Source organism: Cynocephalus volans, chromosome 2 (genome assembly GCF_027409185.1).
Source record: "Cynocephalus volans isolate mCynVol1 chromosome 2, mCynVol1.pri, whole genome shotgun sequence".
In the NCBI taxonomy this organism is placed as follows: Eukaryota; Metazoa; Chordata; class Mammalia; order Dermoptera; family Cynocephalidae; genus Cynocephalus; species Cynocephalus volans.
The window spans coordinates 85,629,567-85,648,144 of NC_084461.1; the positions used below are offsets into that span (position 1 = coordinate 85,629,567).

At 39.4% G+C, this 18,578-nt stretch overlaps 1 long non-coding RNA gene across 1 annotated transcript; it reads left to right on the forward strand.

Annotated features, from left to right (window-relative positions):
• Positions 1-131: 131 nt before the first annotated feature.
• Positions 132-17,379, forward strand: LOC134370931 (uncharacterized). Its single transcript, XR_010022685.1, has 3 exons — positions 132-211; positions 16,986-17,083; positions 17,283-17,379. It is a non-coding gene; the product is annotated as an uncharacterized LOC134370931 (long non-coding RNA).
• Positions 17,380-18,578: the final 1,199 nt, after the last annotated feature.

The following is an 18,578-nucleotide window of genomic DNA, read 5'->3' on the forward strand; positions in this document are numbered from 1 at the left end:
GGTGGGAGGGATTACGTTGTGGAGTCGTGGGCGTAGGAGAAAATGCGATTGGTCCCGGGGAGCAGAGGAGAGCGAGTGCGCGCACGGCGGCTGCGCGGAGGTCGCCGGACTCTGACCGCAGCCGTGGCCGCTGATCCTGGCTCGGGTGCCCGCCCTTAGCGGGCAGGCATTGAATTCCGGGAAGTGGGAGCTGCAGGCTCGCACCGTGCGGGTATGGGCACTACTGTCACTCGGGTGGTTGTGCAAGGACGTCGCGGCGGAGAGATTCAGATGGAACCGGGGAGGAACCGGGCTGGGAAGAGACTGGAGACTCCAGTGGGACTCGGAAGCTGCGGAAGGGCGGTGCTGAATCAGCCGAAGGGACCGTGTCGCGCTAGGGTCGAGTTGCACAGGCCTCGGCCCGCACTCCCTCCGGCCTCTGACCCCCAACCCGTCTGAGCGCTTGACCGCAGGGGCCGGGCGGGGGCTACTGCGTCACACCAGGCAGCCTGGGAACCCAACTGTTGGTTAACTGTGGTCGCCTCCCGCCGCCTCCTACGCTTGAGCGACCCGAAACTTAGGCTCCCTCCGGGGCTGATACCCGCACAGGCGGGACACCTGAGGAGGAGAGAGATCGGGTTGTTGACATCCTGTGACGCTGCTTGATTCATTTGTGGGTGGCCCATGCCCAGTTCAGAAAAGTTTGACAGCCTTTCCTTTCTAGGTTCCTCCCTTGAGGGAGGGTTGAAGGGTGCGGCGCCGAATCGCAACAAAAGAAGCTGCTCGAGGGACGTTAGTAATAGTCTTAGTTTAACGTGCTGCAATTTAGTTGACGGTTTCTTTTATAACTGTGACTGCGGGCCTCAGTTACAACCTTTTCAATGTGTTGGAAACACTGTCTTTTAAAACTTCTTAATTCCGTCTTTCAGTCGTTTGATTTGTTGTAAAGGGCCACCTTCCAATCCAAATGAGTTCGATTGCCGTAACATAAATTCCCCAAATAATTCTTTTCCCATTTGGGAAATATTCCGAAGTTTTAGTTTACCAGCCTTTTAAATAGTTTGGCTCAAAACCTTTGAAGAGATCTCAAATGTAACTTTAAATATGTGCTCATTATATTCAGGGGTGGAGAAAGTCAAACGGGTACTCTTGGCCCACTCGGGGGGGGGGGGGGGAAGTATCAGTGATCACGGAATAGTGAAACAAAATGGAACACTGCTCTCCTTTGCAAAATGGTCTTTGCACAACCTGGTTCCCCCCCGCCCCCAGCTATTAAATAGCTTTAATGCTGAGTTGTGAGGAATAACAAGATCATACAAATCTTCATTTCTAAGTCCCTATAGTATTATGAACTAAGTGCTAATTTTTAATATTAAGCTTTATATTAATATTAAACCTTAATGATAGGAATGTCTTGTGCCTGTAACTAATTTCTTTCTTGGATTACTAGAGTGGTGAGTAAAAAATAAAAGCCCCAGAGAAACTAACCATAGCATATAAAGAATTTTGTAATCAGAAGTATGATTCAGGTAGTAAAGTCCTCAATTATAACTGCACTGCCTTTGTTATTGTCTTAAGAAAAGAAACTGTGTAGACATTATATTTTACATGTTTTCTGAAAGCACATGTCAAACCTTTTTAAACTAATTGTTTCGTCGGATGTGCTATGCTACATGTAAGAGCTCTAGTGACTATTTTTGCAGAAAAATAATCTTGCCAAATTTCTAATAACATACTGAACCATGGAGATTTACATTTTGAGTAAAATCATAATATATGGCTCTGCAGAATTTTACAATAACTTAAGAATGTGTAGAAATACAAAGTAGTGGAAAATTGCAACAGTCTTGCCAGTTCAGTTTTTAAAAAGTGTGTAGGTAATGCAGAAGTATTTTTTGACTGTTACCTGCATAGTTAAATCCTCAGTTTTACTTTCTTTGAATAAACTGTCTTTATCTCTACTTACTGGTATTAAAAACAATAGCTAAATAGTTGACTATTTCAACAAATGACTAGCAAAAATCCCAGAAAATTAACATCACCCAGGAGGTTTTTATTACTCTTTAATTTTCTATTTGGAAATTTTCATATTCTTTGGAAAGAATGTTACTTTTACAGAATCTAGGACAGCACTTTGTGGGTCCTTAATTCTGATATGCTCTAAAAGGGCTAGTTATTGATGGGTAATCCTTAGGTGGGTTTAGACTAAACATCTTATTCAGAATTGTGAAATTTGTAGGATTTTAATTCCATAATTACGTTCTTGTTGCCTAGAGGATTTGCATATGAGAAACAACTGAAACAATCAGGATGGTTTTAAGGTACCCTAAAATCTTAATTTAGGACATCATATCCCAGGTCCTTCCCAAACCAGAGGAAGATCTTTTTGAATATGATACTTAAATATACAGAGTCCTCTGAGAAGAACCCGTGAAATCCTAAGTCATCTTATAGTCATGGTTTACTATACAGTTCCTATTTTCCTAATAAAAATTTATAGGAGAGAGCTCAGGAGTGTGGGGCAGAAGCAGAAGTCAGTCACCTAGTAAGTTTACACATGCCTCACATTCCTATTCTTCCCTTCTGACATGTGGAATATTCTAGGTTCTAGCTAGTATTTGGAAAAATTTCCCAGATTGTTCTGATATCCACCAGCAGCTCATGTACCTTGTTTAAGGCCATTGTATTTGGGGATTTTGACTTATAAATTCTTGAATTATAATAAATTAAATTTCAAATGTACAGTTCTTGGAGATGATACTAACAGGCAGTTATGTATATGTGTAAAATCTAATAGGCACTGAGGTGGATACAAAAATTCTATTTAATTACAAAATTAAGTGTGCACACAGAGTAAGAAAGAGGGTTGTTTAAGTAGCTAACCTCGAAATATCAAATTGGTGCACTGATGCTATGTCACTCTGTTCTCTCACCCAAATCCTTTATTTGCCACTGTCCAAATACAGTCGGCCCTCTGTATCTGCAGGTTCTGCATGCTAAAAAAAAACCCCTGCAGTTAAGGAGGGCCAACTGTAAAGGACTTGAGCATTTGCAGCTGTGGGAGTGAGGGATGTCTTGCAACCAATACCCCATGGATACTGAGGGATGACTGTACAGTAAGTTTGTGTTCAGTCTTTCTTTTAATCCACACTACTGTGTTTAGTTTAGGCCTCTATTTTCTCTACATCTTTCCCTTCAGCTCATCCTTTAGGTTTCTTTCAAACTTGAAACCTAATGAAATCACTCCCCTGCTTACATGCCCTATATATTTGTGTACATAAATATATATATATATATAAACATATATGTGAGCATCATATATTTCTAATATTCTAAGTAGGCTTCTCACAGTCTGACCCCAGCATTGCCTCCCATCATTCCTAGCAGACACTTGACAGTCTAGATGCACATTTCTTCAGGTCATTGAAAAAATGTCTCTTTGTAAATGGATGTAGTCTATCTGTCTTATGGATCATTCTCTTGTAGGTTTAAGTAAATGGCTAAGAATTGTTGAAAATCCAGACACAATTGTATTGACACTCTATAAGACTTGTGAGGAAGCTTTTTGACCTCTCTTTTAGGATATGGAATTGAGCATTCTGAAAGTGCAGTATGTCACTGTATTGTATTGATAGTATTTGTTTCCATATTACATTATGAGATCTTGAGCACAGAGACTGTGTCCCCAGTAAATTATGTAGACATTCATTCAATAAATATGTAAGAATTTAGTGCATACCAGCCATTCTGCTAGAGGGTCGGGACACAGGGGTATCATAACAAGCAAAAACAGACACTTTCAGAGTTAAAATCTAGTGTGGGAAACAATCACAATATAGAATCACAACTGAGAAAAGTAATATGAAGAGACATAGTGCTGTGAGAATCCATATTAGAGAACCCTAGTCAGGAAAGTCTTCCCTAAGGAGGTGACATGATCTGAGAACTGAAGAATTAGTATGAATTAGGCAAAAGAGGGAAATGAAAAGATTCTGGGTAAAAGAAATAATGTGGGCCAAAATTCTGGGGCCAGAGAGATCATGTCAATGCATTTCCCAGTTTGCCAAGAACAGGCCTTATTCACTCAGAAATGTCCTGGTTTGGATGGCAAATTACACTCAATATCTGTAAGGGGCCATAGGAAACATGGTACCGCTGGAGCAAACAGCAACTAAGCAAGAGGAGGCTAGTTCATTCAGGACTCAAAGGCTAGGTAAAGAAGTAGATTATTCAAGACAATAGAAAACAACTGAAGAGTTTTAAACTGGGTGGTAACTTGATGGGATTGGAAAATTGAAAATTTACTCTAGCTGTAAATCCAAAAAAAAAAAAAAGGATTTTAGGTGGGTCAAAGTAGATACAATATTGACATCACAGACCAGGGCAGTGTAATGAAGGTGGAGAGAAGTAGATTTGGGAGGAAAAGTAGATAGGACTTAATGGGGTTGGATTCAGGGTTAGGAGAAGGAAAGTTAGACATTTACAGCTGGATGGTGATGACATTCACTTGAATGGTAACGTAGGTGGAGAGATCATATGTTTGGTTTAGTATTTACTGAGTTTCTGATGCCTTAGAGTCATCCAAGAGGCTTTTGGATAGAAGTGTGGAGCTGAGAAGTGAGATCTAGACTAAAAATTAAGTATGTAGGGAAAAATTAAAATCTTGAGTGTACATGGAAATAGACTTGGAGGACTGCCTAGGGGTATGCAATGAAGAACTTCAGTTCATTTTTGGTTAGGTAGAAGAAGGAGAGCTGGGTAGGGAGAAGTTGCAGACGCGAAAAGGATGTTGTACTATTGAAGGCGAATAAGTGCTTCAAGGAAGGAGTGGTGAATGGCCTCCAGTTCTGTTAGAAATCATGTGAAATGTCCATTGGATTTAGTGACATGATGGTCATTGGTTACTCTAGCAAGAACTATTTTGTTGGAGTAATTGGGCCAGATGCAGATTAGAGTAGAATGTGATAAATGATGAAAAAATGGAATCACTGAGTCTAAATTTCTCTTTCAAAAGGTTTGACTTTGACTTGAAAAGTAGTATGACTTTTTCTGTTTGTTTGGTTTTGGGGAGGTAGGTTGTTGATTTTTTTATTTGTTTGCTTACATGAAAGACTTGGGTGTTTCAAAGACAATGGAAAATAGGGCTGGCTGGTTAGCTCAGTTGGTTAGGGCATGGTGTTATAACACCAAGGTCAATGGTTTGGATCCCTGTACTGTCCAGCTGCCCCCCCCCAAAAAAAACACCCCCCCAAACAAAAACAGATGGAATGGGAAATATTCTTTTGAGAGACAGGTTGAATATAAGAGAAGAGTTAGGTATAAGAATTAGCTGGAAGGATTAGCACATAGTAATCATTCAAAAAAGTACATATAGATAATTGAAAAGTCTGATTAGGGAAAAAAATAACTTCTATTTTTTTGTTGGTGTTGTTAAATCAGGACTGAACGATAGATACCACTGTTTCTAGTTATGGGCTCTGGGTGGTCACTTTATTGTTGTGATTTGAGAGTTTCTGAAAGCCCCTTACTCCTCAAATATATGCCTCATCCTCTACTAATGCTTGAAAAATCATTGGTAGAAATCTATTTTAAAACGTATATTCCTGGGAAGAGTAATATGTTTAGAAGTTACCTAGTTCTCAACAGTACCAAAATTTAGAATTACCTGAGGAGATTTACAATAAAAATGCTCAAGCCCCACTTTAAGAGATTCTATTCCATTGTTCTGAGGTGAGGCCTTGGCATATGCATTCTTTAAAAACTCCCTAAGGTGATTTTAGTCTGCCATTAGTGTTGAAAAACCATTGACATCATCCTTTTAACACTGCATTGACTTATATAACATTTTGTTTAGATGAAATGTGGAGAGGCCAGGACACTTACTTATAAAACTGTGGTTCTTAATAGCAGTTGGGGGTGGGGAGGATTTTGCCCCACAGGGGACATTTGGTAAAATCCGGAAACATTTGTGGTTGTCACAGTGAGTGGGTTTTGGAGAGTTAGTGCTACTGATACATAGGAGCTAGGGGCCTAGGATAGTGCTAAAAATGCTATGATACATGTGCCAGGCCCCTTCTCCTTACAGTAAAGAATTAACGGGCTCAGAATGACAATAGTGCCCCTGTTGAAGAACTCTGCTATAAAGAATGGCAAATTAGGAAATATTTTCAATGTAATCTTAATGGGGTTGGGGGTTGTAATTTGATAAGGGTACTAATGAATGAGGGTCTACTCTACCTCAACATTTAGCCTGAACTCACCCTTGCTTACAACTAACAACAAAAGAACCTCAAATAAAATACATTTTGCAGAACTAGGAAATGTGAGTAGCATAACAGACTGATTACAATGTTATTTTCCTTGTTTAAAAAAAAAAAAAAAACTATCACAACTGAAATTTTTTTTTTGCTGGTGTGGGTATAAGTTGGTTACAACCACTTTGGAAAATGGACAGGCAGTATACATTGTAGCTGAGTTTATATTTACCCTATAATTCAGCAATTTCACCCCTGAGTGTATACCCAAGAGAAATAAATGCAGGTACCTACTAAAAGTCTTGTATAAGAATGTAAAAGCAGTTTGATTCCTTATAGCTCCAAACTGGAACAAAGTGAAGTATAATCATACAATGGAATACTACCCAGCGATAAAAAAGAAACTGCTATGCACAACAACATGGATATATCTCACAGGCATTATGCTGAGTGTTGAGTAAAATTGGCAGAAAAGAATTCATATTGCATAATTTATATGAAATTCAGGAAAAAGCAAAACTAATTTATGATGATAGAAGCAGGATATATACCAGCCAGCCACCAAAAAAAGTCTGGATGATAGTTACCTCTCTCGAGTTGGTAATCACTTGGAAGGGGCACAGTGAACCTTCTGGAGTGATAGAAATGTTCTATATCTTGATCTGGTTACTTGTTACATTGGTGTATGTGTATCAAAAAATTAGCTGGACATTTGAATTTTGTGAACTTTATATACATTAAACCCCAATTTTTAAAAACTGAAAATGAGAACACAGAAAAACTAATTATTATTTTTTTTAAAAAAAGATGACCGGTAAGGGGATCTTAATCCTTGACTTGGCGTTGTCAGCACCACGCTCTCCCAAGTGAGCTAACCGGCCATCCCTATATAGGGATCCGAACCGGTGGCCTTGGTGTTATCAGCACCACACTCTCCGAAGTGAGCCACGGGCTGACCCTCAGAAAAGCTAATTTTTAAGTACTTGAAGTCTTGTATCTCAAATGCTTGGTTAAATACAGGGTCATTTACCTAATATATTATCAATAAATATAAATAACTCTATTACATTCTTTAGTGAAAAGAAATATTTGATTTGGAGTCAGACCTAGTTCTGAACCACAGCTTCATCCATCATTAGCTATATGAGGTTGGGAAAGTCACTTGTGAACTTTTTGCGACTATAGAAGAACAGAAGATCAGTGAGTTGGGAGAAGGATAAAAAGCATCTTTTTTGGATTTTTAGCAATGATTCATGATTCCCCACCCCTGAGAAATGTCAGCACAATCAGGGGTGGGCCTCAGCAGCTATATATGTATTTAGGTGACCTAAAACCTCTGGCTTTAGCTGTGGTGAGCAACTGAACCCTATCTGGATTAATCAGATTTTCCTGAAAATTTATAGTTAGGTTGAGAGAAGTTTGTCAGACTGCACTTGAACTGAGAAAATAATAAAGTTAGGCCAGGGCTGCCTTGTGCCAAGCAGCATGTGGAGAATCCTAGAATGTGATACAGAACAAGAATAATCTCAGATTACTTACTGTATCATTCAGTGTTCTAAGTGCTATAACTCTGTGAAGTTGATACCAGTGGAGTATCCTTTATCCAAAATGCTTGGGACCAGAAATGTTTCAGATTTTAGTTTTGGGGTATTTTGGAATATTGGTATATATATAATGAGATATCTTGGGGAAGGGACCCAAGTCTAAACCCAAAATTCATTTATTTTTCTTATACACATTATTCACATAGCCTGCAAGTAATTTTACACAGTATTTTTAATAATTTTGTACATGAAACTCACGAGGTCAGGTGTGGCATTTTCCGCTTGTGGCATCATGTCAGTGCTCAAAAATTTTTGAATTTTGGAGCATTTCAGATTTCAGATTTCTGATTAGGGATGCTCAACCCTATACTTTCCTTACCGAAACAGAACTTTACAGGTGAGGAAACTGAGAAGCTCACTTAAAGTAAGTAAGTGCTGAATTGGAATAAAACCCAAGCAGTTTGACTGCAGAGTGTGAAGTGCTCTTTCATGAAGCAGTGCTGACATATCAGACACAAGTATAATAGCTGCCTTGGTTCCTGATCTCAGTCCCTTGAGAAAGTTGAATCTACTCCCTATCTTTGAATTATTTATCATAATTTATCCTTATAATAAAATTTCATGTCTTTGCTTAAGTTAGCTTAAGTGGCTTTCAGCCAATTGAAACTGAAAGAACCTTGCCTCAGTTTGACTATGAGTGGGGCTACAAATAACAAAGCTCAGAGAAACTAAAACTGGCCAGATCAAGGTGAGGTAGGGGATACTATAGAGTTTCCACCATGAGATGGGAAGTGTTAATGCAGTAGTGAATCTTTTACCCAGGCTTTTTCCAATAGTCTTAGAACTCAGACTATATAATCACTGAATAGAGCATTAGAGAACTTGGTAGCCAAATATAAAAAATGTCACTATTTGGACCTTTGAAAAGTACATTGGAAAAGAGACATTCTAAACAAGATTCCTAGATGAAAGTAGACTGGAGCAAGCTTGGCAATTTGTTCCCAATGTGGCAAATTTGACAATTGGTGGAGGTCATTTCTGCTTATAGCCTATGGTCTGAGAATGTAAGACTAGGACAAGAAATTACTCAAGGGGAATGTTTAATTACAGCATTTTTTTTTTTTTTTGCCACATTGTTTCCAACACTGAAGTTTTTACACCAAATACCAGAAAGTGAAATCTTAGAAACAGGATTCTCAAGGAGAAGCAAGTGATATTAAGGAACTACAATTTCTCATCTCCCTCCCAAACATTTTCTACTGCCCATCCCCTTCCATGCTTCACAGAAGTATGATACGTCACATTGTCTATCAGTAGCCACTAGGACTGAAATGCACTGTGTGTATATAGGGATAAAGGGCAAGCTGCCATGCCCACTTATTTTCTTGTTTGCTTTAAGGCTAAAACAGAGAACAATGTGGATGCACCTGTTGCTAAGAAACAAAAGCCCAGAAGAACTGACAACTTAAGGAGAAAACTGACACACTAAGGTCTTCAGCATTAGCTAAATACAGAAGGAATCTCCGCTAAATACAGAAGGAATCTCCCTAAAGGAAAATTGGCAGGCAATCATCCACAGTAAAACAGCTGCATGCAATAAAATCCCAAAGTCTGCAGTAGCCCCAGACCACAGACTATCTCAACCCCTCATGCATCTCCCATTCTCCAATACAAAGGAATCTGCATTAGCCAGAAGTGTGTACCCTTGCCCTAAATGAGGAAACTCAGTGTCCCTACCCAGGAGTGGCCCTGAAGGACTGTATAAGGGGGAGTCCAAATTGGGTATAGCCAGATTTCTTAATAACTATCTAGAAAGTGGGTCAATTAACTCTTGCCTTACAAGATTTCAAGGGCATGTTATGTACTATTCCACTTCTGCTGAGAGAATATATACTCAAGTTGAGCTAGTTAAATTTATATTTAGTACACAGATTGCAATATTAACTCAAGTATTTCTAGAATGTTTTTATATGCCTATCCTCAGGCTAGGTACTACAAAAAACAATGTTAAGATGAACAAGGGTTTTTCTCACTTGGATTGGACATTCTAGTTTGAAGAAGGGGGAAGAGAGAGATGAATAAGGAAATAAATTATGAATTGAGACAGGTCTGTATAAGAAAAACAGGATAATGTTGGAGAGAGTACAGAGAGACATTTAAATAGGAAGAGCAGTTGGGTGGTCAAAGAAGACTTCTTTGAGCTGTATCTGGAAGGATGAGATGGAGCCTATTACAGGAAGAACCATGGGAAGAGCAAGAAGAATAAGTGCAAGGATTGTAAGGAATGGGTTTGTCACATGTAAAGAACTGAAGAAGGCAGATATAGCTGGAGAATAGCAAGTAAGAAATTATGCCTGATCTTAGCAAAAGGGCCGAGAAGCAAGAACAAGTAAGAACTTGAGTTGATAATAGGTTGAGTGAGCACTCATGTTCTAATTGTTATTTTTTAATTCTTATTTCACTAATTTTTGTATTAATACTAATTTGATGAAGTAAGAATGCTCATTTGGCTAGAAGCTTTCTGTTTGTGTTTTAAGCTCTTTATAGATCTTAATTTTTCAACTACATGAAATTTACGTAGTTGAAGGCCTGGTATAACAGTTATGGTAAGGCATGAATTTTTTTAAAATTTTAAATCAATTTGACTTTATGATTTCTTAATATTTGTTATTATAGCTCACCTGTTTGACTGGTTAATATCACTTTAGAGAAATGTAAGTAAAAATTATGTGACTTTATTTTTTCATTTATGTCACTAACAAAAATTCCAGAGGAGATGGAATATTAACCTACATGATTCCTCAAAAATAATTAGCCAAGGCAAATAGACATGCCTGTTTTTTATTTTTTGTTTTTGGCTGCTGGCTGGTAAGGGAATCTGAAAAACAGATATATTTGAAGGGATGGGAAAATACATGCAATTACCTTATCCAGATTTGATGTTATATAGTTAACATCTAACTTTAAATGACAGTACATTAGTAAAATAAGCTAGATATTTTGAAAACTGTTTACACTTTTTAAAAAAAATTATCTTTATGGGACAAAAATTATAGTCCAATAGAACTGCTGAAAGATGAGAATGGCGTAGTATCCTGCCTATTTTTCATACTTCCATTTCTCCCTTGTTTCCCTCCCCACCCCACTCTGATCATAGAAACCAGAGGGGGACTTCAAAAACATAAATCCTATTGCTTCACAGTTTAACACCTTTTCAGAGAAGTCCAACCTCCTTTCCATTGATTCTTACAGGAGTCTGCATGATCTCACTTCAGTATAGTCCTCCAAAGTCCTATCCCCTATCATTCTTCCCCCTACTCATTACGTTCCAGCCGATTGGCTTCCTTATTGTCCTCAAGCCTGCCAAATTCTTTTATACTGGCAGGATTTTGCTCAGGTTGTTTCTGTGCCTGGAATGCTTCTCTCAGCTCTTCCTATGGAGCTATTTGTCAACCTTTAGGTCTCAGGCTAGATATCACTTCCTTAGAGAGGCCTTCTCCACATTATCTAAAGAGGCCTTCATCCATTATTTTTGCTAGTTATCCTGTTTATTTCCTTCATAGTGATTATCATGATTTACAACTACCTTATTTCACTTGTCTTTGTCAGTTGTCTTCTCCCTTACTAATAGATAAACTCCCTGATAAACTGATGTGATGAAACATTTGGAAAAGTTAAGCGTGTGTGTATGTACATGTGTATTTTTGGTGGTTAGCCGGTTTGGGGATCGGAACCCTTGACCTTGGTGTTACAAGGCTGCACTCTAACCAAGTGAGCCAACTGGCCAGCCTAAGGATATATTAAATTAGATTTTGTAAGATTTTTAAAAAGAAGCAATTAAAAAAAATAATAATAAGTAAAAAAATCCCTGCCTGGGGACATGGGGTATGGAGCCGGGGACTGGAACCCCCTCCCACAACCAGGCACAACTTGTCAGTGCCTTGGGGCCCACCTGGGGACCCAGGGCATAGAGAAGGGGGCTGGACCCCCCTCCCACAACCAGGCTCACCATGCCAGCCCCTTAGGGCCCATCAGGGGACCTGGGGTACAGACTCCCCTCCCAAAACCAGGCACCCCATGCCAGTGCCTCAGGACCTGCCCAGGAACCTGGGGTATGAAACCAGGGACCAGACCCCTCCCACAACCAGGCACACCATGCCAGCGCCTCGGGAACCTCTCAGGGACCTGGGATATGGAGCTGGGGATCAGACAGTCTCCACAATCAGGCACACAGCCAGCACCAAGGAGCATGCCAAAAACATCTCCTCCATGTGGGTGGCCCACCACAGCCACCACAATAACCATGGCTGCCGCAAAAGCGACTAGATGCCACAACCACCACGCCGTTGGTCCTCCAGCCACTAACACAAGGAGAGTCACCAGCAGAGATAAAGAAAGGAGGAGGATGTCTGTCTCCACAGAGCCCATTTCAGAGTGATGGAAGAGGCATCTGCTCTATGATAGTAGTAGGGGCCCTGATCACACCTCTCAGCATTGGGCAGATCATCTAGGCAACAAATCAACAGAGTAACCATTATTCTTTCAGAGGGTGAGAAGAAATCTAGGGTGATTAGAGGGGGTAGGGAGGAGGGAAAAGGGGATGGGGAGGGATTGGACAAGGGATCATAAATAATAATTACGATTTGTAACAATATATATGCTAGTGATATTGATTTGATCAACATATCTCAATGTTGAACCCCCAAAGTTTGTATAATCAATTCTGATTCAATAAAAATTAAAAAAAAAAATCTGAGGAGCAGTCAATATAAAAAAATAAATAAATAAATAAATAAAAAATAAAAATTACCAGTGAAGCATGAAAATTACACAGAAAAGAAATAAAACCATAGTACCCTATTACCATCTATTGTCATGAACTAAACAGTGTGATTGATTTTAATAAATATGGTGACAGCCAATAAATTCATGGTGTTCCCTGAGCCACAGGGGGATAGCTAAACAATGGGCATGTGACCCAGTTTGGAGTAAAGAGCTATGACAGTTTTGTGGCATTCAGAGAAGGATATTTCCTTATTTGAATCTGAATGATCAGAGTGTGAACCTCTTTTTTTCCTCTGGATATTGAGTATGTCATTTGTTAAACCAGGAACTGTTACAGCTCTTTTCCCCACCACAAAAGCAATATCAAAATGAAGATGTCAGAGGAGAAGGGAACTCATCACACAGAGAGGGAATCAGAGGAGTGAAAGTAGAGCTGCTGGATGAAGCTGACCCTGAGGCTTATCATAAACTCTGTGCTTCCATTGTGGAAATCAATGCAGTTCTTATTTCTTAAACCAGGTGGGAAAATGGGATTCCTAGAAGTTGAGGCATTCTAACTCATGAAATCCTACTATTTCTTAACAAGAAGTCAAGAGATAATGTCTAAAATATGAGTATGTCAATGAAGAAATAGCTAGTGATATATATTATTTAGAAAAATGAAACTCGCTAGTGGAAGAAACAGCTTAAAGTGTTTGACTCTGGGAAGTAGGAAGCAGAGATGAGAAAAGAGATGGGGCACAGACTATTCTTTTTAATTATAATTGGCTGGTTAGCTCAGTTGGTTAGAGCACCACCTTATTCTGAGGTCTAAGTGCTCAGATCCCCAATATCAGCCAACTGCCAAAAAGTAAACAGATAAATAATAATTGTGAAACACTTTGAAAATATGAATTAAAAACTATTTGTCCCCTTACTGGCCAGCTGCCAAAAAAAAAAAAAAAAAAATCCCACCACAAGAGACTATTTGTTACAGTATTTGATTTCTTAATTGTGTGTTTTAATTATTTAGATTTTTTAAATCTGATGAAGTTTAGAATTTTAAATTAAGTATTTTAAAAATTTTATCTTAAATCAATATTTTAATAAAGGCAATTTAAAAATGAAAATATTTGGTGTTCTAGATGTAGAGACTGGTAATGGAGTAGGGTACATGGATTAGACATAGAAGGAAAGGCAGAATCTTTTTTTTTTTTTTTTTTTTTTTTAAAAAAGATGACCGGTAAGGGGATCTTAACCCTTGACTTGGTGTTGTCAGCACCACACTCAGCCAGTGAGCGAACCAGCCATCCGTATATGGGATCCGAACCCGGGGCCTTGGTGTTATCAGCACCGCACTCTCCCGAGTGAGCCACGGGCCGGCCCGAAAGGCAGAATCTTAAAGGATAAGTTTGAAGTTGTTTTGTTTTTTTAAGTGCCTAATGGCTAATATTTTTTAATGTATGCACTATGCTACAAAAGTACTGCAATTGGGGGCTGGCTGGCTGGTTAGCTTAGTTGATTAGAGTACCATGTTGTTACACCAAGGTCAAGGGTTTGGATCCCTTACTGGCCAGCCACACACACACACAAACATAAGAACTGCAAAAGCATCGAACCAAAAGAATATTGAATGCTTGTTTGTTAAGATAGATTTCTTAAAACAAAATGGACACTTTATACATGATTTGGTTATCATAGCCCATGTCTGACTGGTAAGAATATTGGTTTTTCTTTTTCTTAGATTGACATTGATAATATGCTTTCCCTAAGTAATATTAGAGTCCCATGTTCCACTTTTTAAATACTTCACTGTTTTTATATGTAACAAACTTATTATTCCCCAACAGATTTTCACAGTGCTGTCATATCCATTCTGCATAAAATTCCAAATTTCAAATTGCATCTGACATATATTTTAGTGTAATGTTTCAGTATCTTCCACAACTGTTTAATTTTTACGCAAGCTAAATGGTCAGAGACACATTGAGTAATTTTTTTACTACACAAAGTTGCCTATGTGGGGAGAAAGTAGTGTCTGAAATCCAGTCTGTGTTCACTCGCTGTGTAGTCTGGAATTTGCTTCCAGAAAATAAGGGCATATTCACATAAAGTTTCTATATGTATCAGTGGTGACCAAGGTTGGAGAGAGAAATAAAAACAGTAATAGAATATCATACAATAGGTAATCAATTTCAATTAAGCTTTTTAAAGCACCCACTGAATGTTAGACACTGAAATCACAGAGATGAGGAATTCACTGGGCTCAATATGAGTAGTGTGACTATTGGCCAGTTTGCACAGGACTGCCCCAGTTAGCTTCTGTTTTTCCATCATACCCTCTGGTTAGTGTACCTTTTCACTCTCACGAGTGTCCCAGTTAGGACAATAAATTATGTAGTTACCCTAAAAAGAAGGAAAAATTCTTTTCAGACTGAGTGAAAAAGTCATGGGCAAGTGAAAACACATGATCTCCTTTGGTTTGGCATAAAAAGAAGGTTGGTTGGAGCAAATGACACAAGGTGGAAATAGGACTGAAAAGATAGGGAGGATCCAAGATGGTAAAGGGACCTATACACCACTTTTAAGGAGTTGTAATTTTTGTCTTGAATGCAGTGGGAACTAATAGTGGTTTGGGGGCAGGTGTATGATAAAATTATATCAGTTTGAAAAGAACAAAAATTTCTCTGCACTACCCTTCCACCCCTACTTTTCTGCCCCCCCCCCCCACCGCCGCCCATGGGCTAGGGAGGAGGAGAGGAGAATCATGTACTTTCTGAGTGTAAACGGACTCATAACTGGGTTCCACGTAACTCCTTGGAATGAATAACTGACCTTCCATTCCATGTGTAGAACACACTGCTGTTGTTGGCATGCTGAATTTCTAAATACCTGCAGGTGGTAAAGTACTCTAGCACAACATACATTTCTTTCCCTATAAGTTGAACTGTTTGTTTTAAGAGATTATTGTTTATTCTTAAGCCCATTAATGCTAGATGCACATATTATTGCAATTATGTAATTGAAAAAAAAGTATGTAAACTGATGAGCTAAGAAGACAAATAATTGTTTCTATGAAAATTTCATTGCATGCTCTTGAAAAACTGATTTACAAGTGTCTCAGTTTAGGCTGCCAAACCAAATTATCATAGACTGGATAGTTTATAAACAGAAATTTAATTTATTCTCACAGTTCTGGAGGCTGGAAGTCGAAGATCATGGTGCCAGTATGATCGGGGTCTGGTGAGAGCCCTCTTCCACGTTGCAGACTGCTGACTTTTTGATATATTCTCACATGGCAGAGAGGAAAAACAAACAATCCATCTCTGTTGGATTCTTAGAAAAGCATTAATCCCATGAGGGCCCTGGCCTCAGGACTACATCTAATCCTAATTACCTCCCAAAGGGCCCACCTCTTAATACCATTACCTTGGATGTTAGCATTTCAATATATGAATATTGGAGGGACACAATTATTCAAACCACAGCACTGTCTTGTGTTAGCTCTCTCAGACTACTCCTTATATCAACTGTGTCACTTTGGGTGTTTCAGGAAGCAGAAGATGAAATCAAGTTAGGAGTACGAGAAGTCTACTGGAAAAATGATAAAGGAGGAGAGAGCCAAATTGGGAAGGAAAAGCCTCAGGCTGTGGTGCAGATCTGACAAAATCTCAGCCAACACAATGTGGAGCTCAAGAGAAAATGTTGCCTGTTAGGGAAATTCTACATTAGGCAGACATGGTGAGGTCCCAGATCTGTTGCCATGCCTAGTTATTGGCTGGGGGCTGCTGGGACAGAGGTTGCCTCAACTGGAATGCTGTGATAGGTCTTGAAAATGCTGCAGGTGGAGGCAGTCATCTTAATGGCACTCATTGCAGCTGAATGGAAGTTCTGTCTAGAAGGGAGATATAAGAAGTGTATCTCCATGGCTGCCCCACTGATCCAGCCTGAGAAGGCTCACAGGGTGCCTGAAACTAATAGTACAAGAACTTGGTGGGGAAGGGGAACCTGCCTGAAACAAGGCAGGTTGGTTGAAAGCTGATGAAGAAGCAATTAGAACACGAGATCTCCCCGATGCCTTGTCTAGGCACAGGCCTGCTGAAAACTGGGATTTTCTTTGTACAGAAGCACACCCATTTATTTACATATTGTCTATGGCTCCTTCTTGACTACAACACAGAGTTGGGCAAATCTGAAAATATTTACTACCTGGTCTTTCCCAGAAAACTTTGCTGACTCCTGATCTACACTCTTGAGGTTATTTACATCTATTGTATTTCCATGGTAGAAATACTATATAATGGTGAGCTGCTGCTTATTTCTCCCTGACTCTGCATTCAGAGGAATCATATTGGTAGCTTGAAATTAGCTGTAGTAATGCCTTTTTTCTTTTTAGACAGCTGGTTGTTAAACATTTACCAGCAGCATTTTTTTTTTCTGGCAGCTGACCAGTGTGGGGATCCGAACCCTTGACCTTGGTGTTATCAACACTGAGCTCTAACCAACTGAGCTAACCCGACCAGCAGCATTTTTCACTGCATGGTAAGTGTTATGGATTGAATTGTTTTCCCTCCCCAAATACATGTATTAAAGTCCTAAGCCCCAGTGCCTCAGAATGTTAATGTGTTTGAAGCTAGGGTCTTTAAAGAAACATTTAAGTTATTAAAGTGAGGTCATTAGGGTAAACCCTAATCCCAATATGACTGTTATCCTTATAAGAAGAGGAAATTTGGACAAACAGGTACAGTGGGAAGACCATGTGATGACACAAGGAGAAGATGGCCATCTAACAAGCCAAAGACAAGCCTCAGAAGAAATCAACCCTACTGACATCTTGATCTCAGATTTCTAGCCTCCAGAACTGTGAGAAAACAAATTTCTGTTATCTAAGCAATCCAGTCTGTGGTACTTTGTTATGCAGCCCTAGCAGACTGATATAAGTGACCTGAGAAAGTGCTAATGTTCCTGCAGAAATAAATTTATGGAAATGACTTTTAAAGAGCTTTGATCTAATGAGTATCTGCCCCCCACTCTTTTTACCCCAACTATATTTTGGTGACACTTAGTAAACCTGTTGGGCACTCTAGGTGCCAAGCAAGACTTTTGGACTTCGTGAAGACCAGTCCTCCTAGGAAATAATAAGCAAAGCTCTAGAATCAGGTGTATCAAGGCAGTACAGCTTTGCTCCCTGTGACTTTCTGTAGCATGCCCCTTGTTGGTCTCCTTCTTAGGTGAAGTGATAGCTAGGTAATATAGTGAAGTGATAGCTAGGTAATAAGGTGAAGTGATAGCTAGGTAATAAGCAGAAGATATAGCTAATGGCAGTCTAAGGAAGCATCCCAGGAAGGACCTAGTAAGCCGGCTGAGTGACACCCTGAGCTACCTTTTGTTTAGGATATACTTATTTAAAAAGCCCTTGAGAGAAATGGACAAGTAATATGAATGTACTCCTCCCTGGTTAGTATAATCTATAGTCTTAAAAATTCTCTGTGGCTGGTCAGTTAGCTCAATTGGTTAGAACACAGTGTTGTAAGACCAAAATCAGGGGTTCAGAACCCTGTACCTGCCAGCCATGAGAGGGGGGAAAGTCCCCTGTGGCTTGGCTTAGGATGTTTTTAAATGGGAAAAGACCAATCTGATTGGGAAAGTAAATAACCCAGGCCCTCAAGAGAGTTAAATAATCCCACAGAATGTAACCAATGACCTTTTATGCTCCTACGGTGTGAATATGCCTCCCAAAATTCACATATTGAAACTCAGTCACCAATGTGATAGTATTAAGAGGTGGAGACTTCAGGAGGTGATTAAGTAGTGATAGCAGAGCCCTCATAGATGAGGTTAGGGCCCTTATAAAAGAGCCTGAGGGAGGGAGTTCACTTTCTTCTGCTTTTTCATCATGTGAGGACAGCATTCGTCCCCTTTTGTGCCCTTCTGCCTTCTGCCATGTGAGGCTATTAACAAGGACAGCTCCTTGGTCTTGGACTTCTCTGCTTACAGAACAGTGAGAAATAAATTTCTACTGTATAAAATTCTGTAA